Source organism: Odocoileus virginianus, chromosome 10, assembly GCF_023699985.2.
Source record: "Odocoileus virginianus isolate 20LAN1187 ecotype Illinois chromosome 10, Ovbor_1.2, whole genome shotgun sequence".
Lineage (NCBI taxonomy): Eukaryota > Metazoa > Chordata > Mammalia > Artiodactyla > Cervidae > Odocoileus > Odocoileus virginianus.
In genome coordinates this window covers 53,356,436-53,373,334 of record NC_069683.1, presented here as the reverse complement: position 1 = coordinate 53,373,334, position 16,899 = coordinate 53,356,436, and the positions used below count along the sequence as shown (strand labels likewise).

At 41.4% G+C, this 16,899-nt stretch overlaps 1 pseudogene; it reads right to left on the bottom strand.

Annotated features, from left to right (window-relative positions):
- Nucleotides 1–3,583: 3,583 nt before the first annotated feature.
- LOC110130370 (ATM interactor-like) lies at nucleotides 3,584–11,097 on the bottom strand (annotated as a pseudogene).
- Between the last annotated feature and the right edge of the window lie 5,802 nt (nucleotides 11,098–16,899).

The following is a 16,899-nucleotide window of genomic DNA, read 5'->3' as shown; positions in this document are numbered from 1 at the left end:
AGTAGAGTCATATTTTCCTTTCAAGAGTAGCAAAACAGAACAATCTCCGCAAGTCTAGAGATTTGACTCAATCTTGCATAGTTTTTCTCTTTTTTTTTAACTCCCAGAAAATACCTACTAATCAGTTTTCCCTCTTCTGCAAAAATAAGTAAGCACTTTTATTGACTTTAGTATCAGCATTATGCCTGTGAAACAACTCTCTGGGAGAACCTTAAAAAGGATGTGAAAGCAAAAGAGCTGTCTCTAAGTTAAATTTACATTTTATGATAATTTAGGAATTTTCTGTTCGTGTTTCACTTACCCAGCTGGATTTTGACACTTTTAGGGCTGGGATCACATGTCAGAGACCTTTGTATCCCCATTCCTCACTCAGCACACTGCCCAGCACATGCTAAAGTAGTCAGAGAAAAGCTGTGGGATGAATGAACAAGCTGGCTTCTGTAGCTTCTCTCTTTTTTAAAAATCAACAATTGAGCAGTGCACGCCTGTGTGGAAGGAGTTTATAGGCAGAACTCATGCATTGTGCAGCTACTGAATGATCAACACATGCTCAACAATACTGTGACATTGTAAATAAATATTTTTTGCAGTGGCAGCTGCTTCTGACCAAAAAAAACCCCCAAAAAACAAAAACCTAGACATAAAAAAAAAAGCTAGATGTGATGGCCAAAGAATTCAGAAAAGTAAGATAAGTTGTGCCCAGCAGTTAATTTATAAAAATGACTGAGTGAAAACACCAGGTCAATGCCATTGTAAAAAAAGTTGTCTTCGAAATGAAAGGCATGTCATGCCACGCGTGGCCACAAGGGGCGCACCAGAGTCGGTCTGAAGGAAAAGAGTTCTTCGCTCTGTCGTGTCTGACTCTTTGTGACCCCATGGACTGTAACCCGCCAGGCTCCTCTCTGTCCATGGAATTCTCCAGGCAAGAATACTGGTGAGGGTAGCCAGCCATTCCCTTCTCGGGATCTTCCCCGACCCAGGGATACGAACCCAAGTCTTTGGCATTGCAGGCAGATTCTTTACCATCTGCGCCACCGCGGAAGCCTGAAGGAAGGGAGGCCGGAAGGCAAAGCACAGGTCACCGTCTCTGTTGTGTTTTCTGTGGGAAAGCAAGGCAGAGAGAGGCAAACATGAGGATATCTGAGTGATTCCGGCGAACTTTGGGGGACAGGGCTGTCCCCTGTTGTCTGGTATCTGATCTTGGGATGATTTGGGGCAGGGGAAATACTGGCTGTGTATGTGACTGCTACTTAAAGGAGGTGGTTGGTGGTGCGGAGTTCTAATTAGTTGGTTTGTAGAGGAAAGCTGGGTTCATCAACCAACATACTGTCTCAGAAATTAGCCAGCCCTAAAGGGCAGTCCCTTCCCCAGCCAGCAAAACCCCCAAAGATGTCAAAACCTCATAAGATATAGAACATAGGTATAATTAATGCATAAAATCCCAGAGCTTAAATGTTATGACAAGAAGTATATGAATGAGAAATTTTTACCTATACCCGTTAATGTGGTACTGCTTTAGGTGTGTGTTAAATCTGTATGTTAACTTGAAAAGCAATGCCATCTTCACTACAGTTACTCTTCTTGTCCATGAGTATTTCTCTGTTTCAGGGTTCCTTTATTTCTTTTTATTTCTTTTAATAAGTTTTATAAATTTTCTCTGAGTAGCTTTTATTATCTAAGTTATATTATTCCCAATATACTCCTTCTTACTATTATAAATAGGATTAAAAAAGAAGAAAAAAGTTTTCTTACTTATATCACTCATATATTGAAGTGAAATTATTTTTTGTGGCTGTATGTATTGTAATATCTTGCAAATTTGCAGAGTTAATTTATTGGGATGGCCAAAATGTCCATTCAGTTTTTCTCTAAGACATCAAAAACCTAAATGAAATTTTAGGCCAATCCAATATTATCTTTAATAAATCTTTAGTTTAAAAAATTTTTTGCTATAAAAATTTGAAAATTTATGTAAGTACCCATCACCCAGGCTCAACAGTTACCGAAATGTTACCTTATTTCTTCTATTTCCCCTCTCCCATACATTCAGGTCCTTCAGTTCCACTTAAGATGCCCAATAATGTCCTGTAATATTTTTCTGGCTCCAGCAAAGTTATTCACATGTCTGGAAAGTTTCTGAATCTCTGTACTTTTTTCCTTTCTCATGTTTTATTGTGCTGTTTTGTTTTTTACTACTTTCCATGCTGACTTTTTGTCTCTGTTCCCAACTTTGAACATAGTTGTATCTATTTAAATTCAGAGTCAACAAAAGAAGGGAGATAATCCTAAAACTGGAGAAGGAAATGGCAGCCCATTCCAGTATTCTTGCCTGAAGAATCCCATGGACAAAAGAGCCTGGTGGGCTATAGTCCATGGGGTTGCAAGAGTCGGACGTGGCTTAGCAACTAAACCAAACCAACCCGTGTGAGTAAGGACTTCCTTTTGTTCTGATTTCTGTCCGATGGCATGGTAATGGAATCCTCCTTTAAAATCTGTATTTAGAGGGAAGATTGATATGGCAGCCTCCTTCTCAGTTTCCAGCAACTTTTCACTTAGTATACTCCTGCTCTGTTGAAGTTGCATCTCTCCCTTACTCCTTTTGCTGGCTGTTCTATGAGCCTCCAGTACATGAGGCGTTGTGGTTTTTAAAAAGTGCTGCCATAGTAAGGTTTTTCCCTGTTTCCTCTTCTAACTCTAAGTCACGCACAACAAAACAAGAAGCCCCAGCTATAGGTATGATTATTTTTTCTTTTTAGAATTATTTGTTTATTATTGGCTGCACTGGGACTTCGTTGCTGCATGGACGTTTTCTCTTGTCGCAGTGCACCAGCTTCTCATTGCAGTGGCTTCTCTTGTGGAGCATGTGCTGTAGGTGCTGTGGTTGCTTTGCAGCATGTGGGAGCTTCCTAGACAAGGGCTTGAACCAGTTCCCCTGCATTGACAGGTGAATTCTTAACCCCTGGACCACAGGGAAAACCGGGATTTTTTAGTGGGGGAGGTTGGTGGTGATGTGGAGAATGGTGATCTTTTAAAAAATTTATTTATTTTAGTTGGATAATAATTATTTTACAATATTGTTAAGGTTTTTGCCATATTTCAACATGAATCAGCCTCAGGTACATGAGTGCCCCATTCTGAAACCCCTCCCACCTCCTTCTCGACCCCATTGCTCTGGGTGGTCCCAGAGCACCTGCTTTGGATGCCCTGCTTCATGCTTCACTTGCACTGGTCATCTATTTTACATATGGTAATGTACATGTTTCAGTGCTATTCTCTCAAGTCATCCCACCCTTGCCTTCTCCCACAGAGTCCAAAAGTCTGTTCTTTTTTTTTTTTTTTTTCAGACCAACATCTTACCCCTCATAATACACTCACAAATTTTTACACAAATTTCATGTTTACAAGTACAAAAAGGCAAAGAACCTCAAAGACTCGAAGTAACTGTATGATCGACTACATTCAGTAGAGTTAGTACTGTTGTCCCCTTTCTTCATCTTCTAAATCCAGATTCTGGGTTGGGCCAGATGGGAGCTGGGTGTCAGGTCCAGTATTTGTGAATCCATCCCCCATGTGGACTCCACTTTCAGAAGTTGGAGACTGGGTGTACACGTTTGGGTTTCAACAGAGCTGAACTGAGATTCCATCGTGTTCCAGGCCAGATCGGCCAGAAGAAAGTCATCATTGCTCTCTGAGTTTCATTGCTGGTGAAGAATAAACTCCCCAAAGTTTCGAAGCCAGAATTCATGGTGTGTGTTTCAGCTCTGTTCAACTGAACTTTGCTTTCCAGGGCAGGCAGGTTTTTAGCAGTGGAGATTCTGTCAGTCTGGGTCTGAGTGTCAGATGAATTAGTACTCAGGGAAAAGCTGGAGTGTTTCAGGATACTTCCCAGTGGCAGATGAGGGCTATGGTCTAAAAAGAAGTTCAGGTCCCTCTGTGTCTGCACGTCAAACATCTCAAGGCCTAAGAAGCTAGAATTTCCTCTACAACTTAGGCCTGGGCAGAAGGGTCTGCAAGGAAGAAGTCAGTTTGGGTTTCTATGTCCAGCGATTCTAAGACTGGCTGAGTGGTACCGGTGCTAAGCTCACTATCCTTGGTTTGCATCTGTATATTTGAGGCTGAAAAGAATGCTTCAATATCAAAATCAATTGCAGGATTCTGGGTTGGGCCAGAAGGGAGCTGGGTGTCAGGTCCAGCATTTGTGTCAGACAAAAGACTACGATTGTCTGGCGTCTGACCAGGTAGGTTACTTGACAAGTTGTTTTCTAGATCACTTAATAAATCCATGCTCGGGGTCCGATTATCTGTCATGTTCTGTGACAAAAGCATACTATTCGGTGCACTGAAATTTATAATTGGTGCGGATTTCTCAATACCTGAGTTAAAGTTTTAGGGTGGTTCTGAGATAACAAGTCATAAGTTACAGTCTCTGCTACTAAGCTGCTGCTTATAATATTGTCTGTAGACACACCATATGATGAATGGACACGCTTAAAAATGTCTCCACACATTACAGCTTGGTCCGTCTGTACTCAGTCATCTGCTGGACTTTGCATTCTGCTGGTCTGAGTTTCTCTGAAGATGCCACCTGGCTGGAAACTGGCATCTATAAATGCATCAATCTGAGCAGTGATAGATGAGGTTACCTTAGAAGTAGGGCAAAAAAGTCTGACTTTGAACACTAATGGGAAGGGAAACCTGGCAACCAAACATCAAATCAGTTTGTGAACAGGACGACACAGAGGAGTCAGGACTGGCCTACTGTGCAGACGGCATGAATTGTGGTCTGGTGTAGGACAGGTCTGTCTGTACATTGATTAAAAAAATGCTGTTTTTCTGACATGTGTTCCCAAGTTCTTGTAATTGGCTATGGATGCATGCATCGCTTCAGTCATGTCCGACTCTGTGCAACCTCAGGGACAGCAGCCCACCAGGCCCCCCGTCCACGGGATTCCCCAGGCAAGAACACTGGAGTAGGTTGCCATTTCCTTCTCCAGTAATGGGCTAAATGAACTTTTACCCAGGTTCACTTGAACACCTGTACTAATCGGCTCAACAGCAACAGGATTTACAACTTTTGAAAGAGGGAGGCTATCCTTGAGAGAGCAGGCCTCCGAATCTAGGCTGAGGATCAGGGTTCCAATGGACAAGGGCAGTAAGTACATGGCACCGAGGGCAGAGCCCTGCTGGTCGATACCCAGCACCACAGGCTGGGCCGAGGAGTCAGCTGTAGGCATAGAGATAGGCACAGGAGAAAACTGCATGATGGGTGGTTTAACCAAAGCCACTTTGGGCTTTGGTAAAAGCAACTTCTGAGGGTACCTTGGAGCTGCTAGAGGAGTCTGTTGTTTGGCATTAGAGCTGCAAGAGTCTTCAAAGGAAGCCACCAGCTTTATTTCTGAAGTTTCTAGTTCTGGAGTGTCTGGCCGTGGAATTGATTGGTTGCTTGGTGATTCAATGGTCTTCCTGGACAGCTTCTGGCTGTGCAGGAGTTTTCCATTTTCCTTTCCTTACTAGGTGGATCCCTGTGTTCTGCAGGGATCTGATGGCCAGTTCGGTAGATGTGGGGCTGTAACGCAGTCCTGCTGGCACAGGGACAGCCACACGTGCACTGGAAGGTCTTGCCACAATCCTCTGCATGTCTTTTCAAGTCCCACTTGGTGCCATACGAATTGCTGCACTTACTACATTTATGCTTCTTTTCAGCATGCATTTTCAAACAGTGCTGTTTCACGAGAGAAAATTGAGAAAATGGTCTGTCAGGGCCTCTACGGCACCCTTCAACTGGACAATAGTAGAATTTTGGTACAGTTTTTAAATCTTTTCTTATTGTTGGATTTACTGTACCATCATGCAGAGTACATCATGTGAAATGCTGGGCTGGATGAATCACAAGTTGGAATCAAGATTGCTGGAAGAAATATCAACAACCCAAGATATGCAGATGATACCACTTTAGTGGCAGAAAGTGAAGAGGAACTAGATGAAGGTGATGAGAAGAATGAAAAAGTTGGCTTAAAACTCAACATTCAAAAAATGAAGATCATGGCATCCAGTCCCATCACTTCATGGCAGATAGATGGGAAACAATGGCAACAGTGTCAGATTTCATTTTCTTGGACTCCAGAATCACTGAAGATGGTGACTGCAGCCACAAAATTCAAAGACGTTTGCTCCTTGGAAGAATAGCTAGGACAAACCTAGACAGTGTACTGAAAAGCAGAGACATCACTTTGCTGACAAAGGTCCATCTAGTCAAAGCTATTGTTTTTCCAGCAGTCATGTAGTGGTGTGAGAATTGGTTCATAAAGAAAGCTGAGCACCGAAGAATTGATGCTTTTAAACTGTAGTGTTGGAGAAGACAAGTCTTGAGAGTCCCTTGCACACAAGGAGATCAAACCAGTCAATCCAAAAGGAAATCAATCCTGAATATTCATTGGAAGGGCTGGTGCTGAAGCTGAAGTTCCAGTACTTCAGCCATCTGATGCGGAGTCAACTAATTGGAAGAGACCTGATGCTGGGAAAGATTGAGTGCTAGAGGAGAAGGGGGCGACATAGGATGAGATGGTTGAATGGCATCACTGACTCAATGGACATGAGTTGAGCAAACTCAGGAAGGTAATGAAGGTCAGTGAAGCCTGGAGTGCCGCAGTTCATGCGGTTGCAAAAAGTCAGACACGACAAAGCGACTGAACAATTGTATACTATCCACCCAGTCCTGAGAGGTATTGATAAATGGTATCTTTTGCTTAACGGATGCTTCACAAGGTTTGGAGAAATATAGCTCCTGATAGCAGTTCCACAAAAAACAACAACATAAAGTGTTAAAAAGGGCTTGCGAGAATGACGTTCAGGCCAACAACGTTAAGAGAGGCCTCGTCAGACTGGCCGCTTCCTTTGTGCTTAGAGGTGTAATGTCTGCCGTGGTAATCAGTGAGGGGATGATCTGAAGGTGGGTGACGGCTGTTACAGAAGCTGCTGGCATGTGGAGCGCGGGGCTGTTGGGCAGGATCTTGCGGAACACACGGTGCACGGTGCGCGGCGGGCCGAGCTCCTGGGCGAGCGGCACCGACCCCGCGGGCTGCTGCCTCGCCGCCGTGGCTCGCGGCCGGCTGCCTCTCAGCCGCCCGGGGGGGACCCCACGGGCCCGAGGCGGCGGCGGCGGCGGCGGCTCCCCTCGCGGCCGCCGGGACGGCCGGGGCGCCCGAGGCGAAAGCCGCGGAATCCGCCGCCGCCGCCCCAGAGGCCGCCGTGGCTCTCGCACGGATCAGGCTCCAAAAGTCTGTTCTTTATGTCTGTGTCTCCTTTGCTGCTGGATCTTTGAGAGAGAAACTGTGGACAAGAAATAAGAAGACTGCTCTTTCTAGTGGAAAGAAAGGGATATTTTTTGCTAAGGGACTTAAGATTAGCTTATCTAAATCTTTCCTGACCTATCTCAGTATCTTCCAAATATAAAGATTAAAAGAACAAAAGCAGCCCTGCACTTAAAAAGAAACTAGGATATTATGAATAAAGAAGGAAGCGGCACTGTCCTCTGTCCACCAGCTCGCCTGCTTGTGGTCTACATAGTCTTCCACTAAGGAGATGCCTGTGGCTGATGGCTGATACTGAATGAATGGTGTCTCCTGAACAATGAGTCAACCGTCTGGTGGCTCTGCCAAGTTTATGACCAGGGCACCTTCTTCTCCTTCCCAAACTATGACCATTACTCATTCTCCTTCAAGGCTGTAACAGCAAAATTAGAGGCTTGTTTTGTCATTGATTTATTTTTTCTCTATGACTTAGAAGCTTAGGGAATTCAGTAACTTTTTATTTATCTTCTTTGTCTTGCCTAATACATTCACTAATTCTAAGTATTCTTTTGGCCAGATCAGGGCCTAACCACTACTGATTATCTCTGACTCAGTGTACATTTTAACCCAACTATGCTCAAATCTCACTTAAACACAAGTCAGTCTGACCTTTTCCTAAGGTAAGTTGATCCTGACGATATTCTCTTAAAATTTGTCACCCGTTGACTGACCCACATTTTTGTTTTTCCTTATTCATACCTTAAGGTAAAAGAAATGCAAACAGAAAATTTTAAACAATCTCCTTTGAGGACATTGCCCAGTTTCCTATTAGGTACAGAACAAGTTTCCTGACTTGGTAGACCTGTGATGTGGAGGTTTGAAGTTTTAGTTTTAGGGTTTCCCTTCTCTCTTAACATCAGTTCATTCTTCTTTATTATTGTTCAGTCACTAAGTCATGTCCGACTCTTTTCGACCCTATCAACTGCAACATGCCAGGCTCCTCTGTCCTTCACTGTCTCTTGGAATTTGCTCAAATTCATGTCCACTGAGTCAGTGATGCCATCCAACCATCTTGTCTTCTGTCATCCCCTTCTCCTCCTGCCTTCAGTCTTTCCCAGCATCAGGGTCTTTTCCAGTGATTCAGCTCTTTGCATCAGGTGGTCAGAAGTTTGGAGCCTCAGCACCAGTCCTTCCAATGAATATTCAGGGTTGATTTCCTTTTGGATCATTTTTATATTTTTGTCATCTAAAGTGCTTTTAGGGACTTCCCTGGAAATCCTGTGGTTTAGAATCCACCCTCCAACGCAGAGGGCGTGGGTTCGATCCCTGGAGGGGAAACTAAGATCCCATATGCTGCAGAGGAGCTAAACCCATGCGCCATGGCTTGAGAGCTGGAGTGTTGCAACTAGACAAGCCCTCGCACTGCAACTCCTGAGACCCCATACTCTGAAGCCTGCAGCCCACAACTAGGGAGCCTGCATACTGCAGCAAAGACCCAGCGCAGCCAAGAAGAAAAGCCTTTTAAAACCTAATGTTCTGTGCTTCATATCTCTTAGATGTTATCTAAAAACATTAATTGGCATTATTACATTAATTTTGCTTTTAGATGTGTACATCTTCACTTGCTTCCCAGTGTTTGCTTTCACACTTCATTGCTCCTACTGTGAAGATGGGCACATTAGTCTATTGTAGCTTAATGATTCATTCATAGTCACCATTCTGTTTAGATAGTGCCTTAAATTTGCAGAGAGATTTCACACAAATCATTATTATCCACTTGCTCACATGTAAGAAAAAAATATGTCAATGTCTACTGTGTACCAGGCAGTGTGCTGGGCCCTGAGGCTATAAAGACCAAAGAGACACAGCTCCTGATCTTCAGCAGCTCAGGCTAAACTGGGAGACACGTAAGACAGTAGACAGGATACTGTAGTCAAAAGTAAACTTCTGATAACGGTTTGGTTTTTAAATAGATCTTTTTAAAACTGAGAAGTGAATATATTGACTAATGGACACTTGGCACTTTTCCCATTTGACAGTTTTATTTTGTGTCTGTGTGTGCGCATGATAACTGAATACATTGGCATTTTAGCTTATAAATTAGTCTCTTAAGAGCATAGCCGAAACTTAACCTCTGCTGGGTAACTGGATAAGTATAAGGACCTGATCCTTGAATTTGAAGCCTATAATCTGTGACCCTTGGTGATCTATCAAGGCTTACACAAACAGGGGAGCCCAGTCTGGTCAATCCCCTGTTCCTGCTTTACTTCTTAACATTGGCCAATAATGCCAATAAACAAAAGATTCCTGTAAAAGGTAAAACTTTCTTCTTCATTGCTGGCACTTGTGTTGTAACTCACACATAAGGAGTTGAGCCTTTTCCCCTGCTGCTTTGTAACATTGGCATCATTCAAAGTGGAAATGGATTGTGGTGGCGTAAGTGTTATTTCCTGGGCAATAAACATCTTGAATAGAGAAGTGAGTCAGCAGAGCCGGTGAAACTGATGAACAAAGATTAGTCACAAGGGCAGTGGAGCTGCTTCATCTGAATATAACTTTCTCTGCAGATCCCCTTGAGACTGGATGGAAGTCCCCACACCTCTTGCTCAATTCAGCAGCTGCAAGGGAGCGGTAATGCTGCAGTGATAGCTGTAGCTACTTGGATAATCAGTAGTTAATCCATTTTAATTTGAACTTTTTCTTTATAAGCTTTTAAAATTATGAGTTATTAAGAATATTGTAATATCCAATTATGGGCTTCCCAGGTGGTGCTAGTGGTTAAAAAAAAAAACCCTTCTTGCCAATGCAGGAGATGTAAGAGAAGCAGGTTTGTCCCTGGGTCAGGAAGATCCCCTGGAGGAGGGCATGGCAACCCACTCCAGTATTCTTGCCTGGAGAATTCATGAGGAACCTGGAAGGCTACAGTCCCTGGGGTTGCAAAGAGTTGGACATGACTGAACAGAGAGCATCCAATTATAAGCACAGAGGACTCAGAACCATAGCAAAAACTAACTGCTGTTTCATTCTAATTTGGGGGTGCTTTGAAATGAAGCAGTCCTGTACTCTCAGAAAAAATATGAGGATCTGGTAGGATTCGGCATGACTGCTTTGAATGTCAGTAGGACTAGTTTGGAATCTGATTACCTATCTCAAGTTCTCAAAAAAGTTAAAAGCTACCTCATTTCTTTTCTTCATGGCAAAGGAAAAGTAAACTTTAATTTCAAACCTGAATTTTTGCACTGGGGACACAGAAATGTCATTTCTCAAGTTCTAAGGGCAGAACTTTGAGATTCTCTGCTGCTTCTGGACTCCAATGGAGGCAGTAAATCACTTACAGCAGAAATTACCCAAAGAAATCACTTGATTGGCCTTTCCTGACTATGGAATTGTGACTTCTTTCTCCATTGCTCAAGGGGGAGAGTGTAACAAATCTTCCCTCCCCTCTTCCAATTTCCTTAGTATGCCTGGTTCTGGGGTGGGGGTGGGGTGGAACTCAGGATAAGCACCAAGAGTCCAAACTTTGCCCCAACGTTCAAGGTTAGGGAGTGCAGTGGGAGAGAAATGGCATGGCTGACTTTACGACTTGGTGGCAGCTAAGGCCAACATTTCCAGTTCCCTGCCGTAAAATAACCGTGATGGCTGGAGACGGAACTAGCGAGCTGGCCTTAGTGCTGGTGGAGTGAGGAGGTGAAGTGCTGGGAACCGGCCTCATCCAGCTTTTCTGGGGGCAGCTTTGCCTCCCAGAAAGTAGTTGCCGCAAAACAGCTGTCATCTGGAGAAGCTCTGACTGAGCTGCCCGAGGAGGCATGAGCTTGCCCTCTCTCGAGGAACTCCAGTCTAGACTGCAGCGGCAGATGGAAAGTCCCTCAGGCCGTCTTCACGGCATCAGTGTGACCAGCTCCCAGAGGAACCCTTCCAGAGTCAGCTGATCTGGTGGTGACAGAGGAACCCTTCCACTGCTAATGTCAAGAGTTTCGGCCTCTCGTTCCCTTTCTTCGTACACTGTCTTTGCAAAGGGTTCCTGAGCCTTATGGGAAGCAGAAGGTGTTGGGGAGACTGAACTAGACTTGTATTTGGGAGGGCGAGAATTGCATTTTAAGGAGAGGGCATTGTTCACTCCACTGTGCAGCTGGATAGGATTTACACATGTAAGGACAAATAAACATTTTAAATGATGCTTCATTCTCCTTGTGAAAAATAAGGGCAGATGTCCCTCCCCTCTTTTCTTAGAGCATTTACTTTAGAAAACTGGTCAGTTCTTTCTCTGTCTCTCTCTGAAATATATGCAAACACTTTTAAAAGTTACATAAGACTTTTGCCATGTTTATGACCCAGGGGTGTCTTTCTCAAGGGCTTAGGACCATGCCTTTGAAATGTAAACATCCACATTTACATTTCCCTATTCCAGTTTCTGTGGGCAGTAAGAGCCTGACTTCTGTGGGCACCTACCTCCCAGTTGCAAAAATACATCCTGTCATAAAGAAAGAGGTTTATTTTTCTTTATATAAAACCAATTAGCTAATATAGATGGTCACCCCAATTATCAGGTGAATTGAAGATGAACTATGTGTAGCAAAGGGTGCTCTCTTTGAGTCCTTTTACTCAAAGACTGGCTATTGCTTATCTTTTCAAAATTATTAACACTATTGCTTATCCTGAGAACATGTATGTGAGATTTCTTTCTGTCTTTGTAATCTTTTAGCAGATTTCCTAGGGTGAGCATCACATTTTTGTTTAATGCTTATTCAATAATGAAAATATTTTCTTTTTCTTCCTTTATGGAGAGGTTTTCTGGGTTGGGAGAAAATTTTGTTTTAATTATACTTTGCCAACAAAAACTAATGCCACAACTCAAAGGAACAACAGATGTGAAGAAAGAAAAATTTACATCTTCTGGACTCCCTCTTCCAGAAGGACTGACTTCTAATTAATTCGTCTCAGACTTTACAAGAGAGCTGCTGCCTTATCTTCTTTTCCCACTTTGTCTCTTCTTTTCCCCCTCAGTTTTTTTCACTTTCTTATTTTGCCTGTCTCTCTTTCATCCTGTTAAAAGATAACTTTCAAAGTAAGGTAAAATTGGGACTTCCCTGGTAGTCCAGGGATTAAGAATCTGCCTTCCAGTGCGAGTTTGATCGCTGGTGGGGCAACTAAAAGCCTGTGCACTGGAAGTATATAGCCTGCACGTGCTAGACCCGGTACCACAACTAGATAGAAGCCCACACACTGCAGCAAAAGATCCCTCATGCCTCAGGGAAAGTCCTACATGCTTCAGCTAAGACCTGACACGCTTAAATAAATAGCTAAATATTGAATGGCTCATACTATATGGCTCATAGCTATAAAAATGAATACATGTTAAAGACTTTATCCTCTTCATTAATCAGGGAGGGAACCAGAAAGAGGTAGCAACTGGCTCAAAGGACAGACCATTTTTATTTTTAAAAAAATTTTTCAAAACTTTTTATTTTGTATTGGGGTATAGTTGATTAACCATGTTGTGATAGTTTCAGGTAAAGAGCAAAGGGACTCAGCCATACACAGACATGTATCCATTCTCCCTCAAACTCCACTCCCAACCAGGCCGCCACATGACATTGAGCAGAGTTCCCTGTGCTGTGCGGTAGGTCCTTTTTGGTTATCCATTTTAAATAGAGCAGTGTGTACATGCCCATCCCAAACTACCAAACTATCCCTACCCTTCATTTTCCCCCGTCCCTACTGACAACCATAGGTCATTTTTAGATCAAGAATATTGAAATAAATGTGCAGATGGTAGCAAAGTTGGTTTTCGGGAAGGGAGGGGGGAAGTAAACTGCTCTTCTACTAGACAGGACAGAACTTGCATGTTCAAAGACAAGAATTATTTTGTGTTGCTATCAGTCATATACACCTTACAAAGTGGCAAAACAGCTCCCGTGGAACTAGAATCAGATAACTAGAGATGTCTCCTTAAGGCAATGCAGTTTGCTATGAAAACAACCCAAGTCTCCATCAGGGGTGAATGGACAAAGAAGACGTGGAAAATATATTACAATGGGATATTATTTGGCCATAAAAAAGAATGAAATCTTGCGTTTGGGGCAACATGGATGGACCTTGATGGCATTATGCTAAATTAAATAAGTCAGACAGGGAAAGACAAATACTGTATGACCTCTTTATATGTGGAGTCTAAAAACAATGAGAAAATCCAAGTTCATAGATACAGGGAACAGATTGGTGGTTGCCAGAGGTGAGGGTGGAGTGGGCAAAATAGGTAAAGGGGGTCAAAAGATACAAATGTCCAGTTACAAGCTAAATAACTCATGGGGGTGTAATGTATAGCACAGTAACTTAATTAATAACAACTGTATCACATATTTGAAAGTTGCTAAGAGAAATCTTAAAAGTTCTCACCACAAGAAAAAAATTCTGTAACTATGTGTGGTGACAGATGTTATCTAGCTTTATTGTGTGATCACTTCTCAATATATACAAGTATTGAATCATTGTGGTTTATATCTGAAACTAATATAATGTTGTATATCAGTTAAGCCTCAATAAAACAAGACAGTGCAGTTTTCTACTAAACACAATTTCCCCCACATGGTCTTATTCTTCTTACTGTAAGAAAATTAAACAAAGCACATGTGATGGCATTTTTGAGAAGCTGACAGTATGTAACAATTGTTTCCTCTTTTTCTCTACCAAAACAAGTATTTTACTTTAAGTCTAATTAAAAAATCATCTATTCCAGGAAGAGCTCTGATTAATCTTACCTAACTTGACTTCCCTGTTTCTGCCATCATCACTGGTAAACATTTGTGTGTGTGTTATTGTACTATTGCTGCATCTGACACTTACTGTCAGCATAAATATCTGAAACTCTCTAAGAGCATGAATAACAGCAATAGTTATTTATTGATTACCAGCTAAGGTAAAAAAAAAAAGTGAAACAATTGCTTTTCTTCAGTTTCAAGAAATAGCCTGCCTAATTAAAACAAACAAGCATAAAAATTTAAAAAGCTAAATGTACTAAATTAATGAATGATACTGGCTTATTTAGATCCAGTTTATATTGTTTTACTTCTTTGCTTTTAATATTCTTCAACTACATATATTCCTCTTAGAGACAGGTTTCTTAAAAGCAAGTTTTGTGTCTACTTCCTCTTTGTATTCCAAGCACCTAGTACAGTGTACATTGTGGTGCTTATTAATATCCAGCAAATGACTAATTCCCTGACTCAATTTCTTGAGGGCAGAGATCTCACCTGCTTGTCTCTCTGGCATGCTCAGTGGAGGCTGACTTGAGTTCCCCTACTAATCTCAGTTAATCTCTTTATTTCAGATTTTTTTCTTCTCTCCTTGGGGCCATGGGATGTCCAATAAATAATGTAGTGGTTTATGGGAACAGGTGTGATGACCTCTCAGCTACTTTCTGCTGAATGGGGGCACAGTCAGTTTTTTAGTATTAGAGGAGAAAATGTCATTGATTTTCATTTTAAAGAATTCTTGAGCTCAGGCCTAGTCTTAGTATTCTGTATTATGAAAACAGAACCTTAATCTCTGATTGTTTTGTCACAGCACTTGGACAAACATTTGAAAATTAATACATATAGCATAGGACAGGGAACTCTGCAACCTTACATGGCAGCCTGCATGGGAGGGGAGTTTAGGGGAGAGTTGTACCAGTATATGTATGGTTGAGTCCCTTTGCTATCCACCTGAACTATCACAACACTGTTAATCCGCTATACTCCAACAGAAAATAAAGTTTGTTTTTTTGTTTTTTTTAAGACAAGCTGCAAGGATGTATTGTACTATATGGGGAATATAGACAATATTTTGTAACAACTGTAAATGGAACATGACCTTTAAAAATTGTATAAAAATAAAAATGTTTAAAAAAGAAAATTAGTAGATATACTACAATGAGGATAATGATGAAAATTTGCCATTGTAATGTTCCCTGAAAGAGACCTCCTGTTCCAGATGGCAACCAGGAAAATAAATTCTTGAGTGGGTTCTCTTTATGTACATTTTGTAACCAAGTAGTCTTTTGAATTATTCTAATTACTTGGGTTTCTACAGGGGTATTGATATATACATAACAGAAACTATTGGCTACTATACATATGTCTTTTTGTTTCATCATTTATTTCTTTTGCTAAAATATAATTTAAAGCAATTTTATTATATAATATTATTCTGGCAAAAAGAAAAAAAAATCTAGTGCCTTCTGCTGGAAGACTACTGCTTGAACTATCTCATTTGTTTTACCATTCCTAAAGAGTTTCACAGTTGTTATAAGAGAAGACCTTGAGACCATAACAATGCATTTGGCAACTGTTTGAAAGTAGTGTTTTGAAAATGGGTTGTGGTATCCTTGAGTCTGGTACAGTTCAGAAAATTCAGTTTCTCAGTAATACAGTAAAGTATCTGAAACTATGTCCATAATAGCCACTCAGCTCTATTTTGGATGCCTGAACCACAGTTATTCCTTTTTGATTTTAAAAAATACATTTTTTCTTTGATGGTTAAAGCAAATGTACAATGCATGTTTAATAGGCCACAAAACATGCTGTCTGTTTAGCATAAATGTTAAGTTAAATAATGTATAAGCCAAAATGACTTAGACATATCTCAATGTGTGAAAATTTCCTCTACCGTTTTCCTTTTGATTGCAAATCTTTCAATAGAGAGCACTAATGATCAAAGTAATTGTCCCTCAATGCCAGGGTGGTTGTTGCCTGCTTTGGGTCCTTAATGTCTCTTGGTGTTAAGCCTTGTTTTTTGTTTATAAATATTTGCCTAGTCACCTATGTTGGGGGAAATCTAATCCAGACACAGTGAACAAACACAGAGGTATGCTTATGGGGAAACATTTTACAGGCTATATGTTTTATCAGTTATACCAAATTGTGACACAAACACTGTACATATGCTTTTAACAGTAGACTTAAAGTAAGCAGTGATACATGTCATAAGTAGTCAAAGTCTGTAAAAACTTCACTAGAGAATTTTTTTCCACCCTGAACATTGGATAAAAAATTCGGTTCGAAAAAAAAATTTTGGTTAGAAGTAAGAGGACATGGAACAACAGACTGGTTCCAAATAGGAAAAGGAGTATGTCAAGGCTGTATATTGTCACCCTGCTTATTTAACTTATATGCAGAGTATATCATGAGAAACGCTGGGCTGGAAGAAGCACAAGCTGGAATCAAGATTGCCAGGAGAAATATCAATAACCTCAGATATGCAGATGATACCACCCTTATGGCAGAAAGTGAAGAGGAACTAAAAAGTCTCTTGATGAAAGTGAAAGAGGAAAGTGAAAAAGTTGGCTTAAAGCTCAACATTCAGAAAACTAAGATCATGGCATCTGGTCCCATCACTTCATGGGAAATAGATGGGGAGACAGTGGAAACAGTGTCAGACTTTATTTTTTGAGGCTCCAAAATCACTGCCGATGGTGATTGCAGCCATGAAATTAAAAGACGCTTACTCCTTGGAAAGAAGAGACATTGCTTTGCCAACAAAGCTCTGTTCAGTCAAGGTTATAGTTTTTCCAGTAGTCATGTATGGATGTGAGAGCTGGACTGTGAAGAAAGCTGAGCGCTGAAGAATTGAT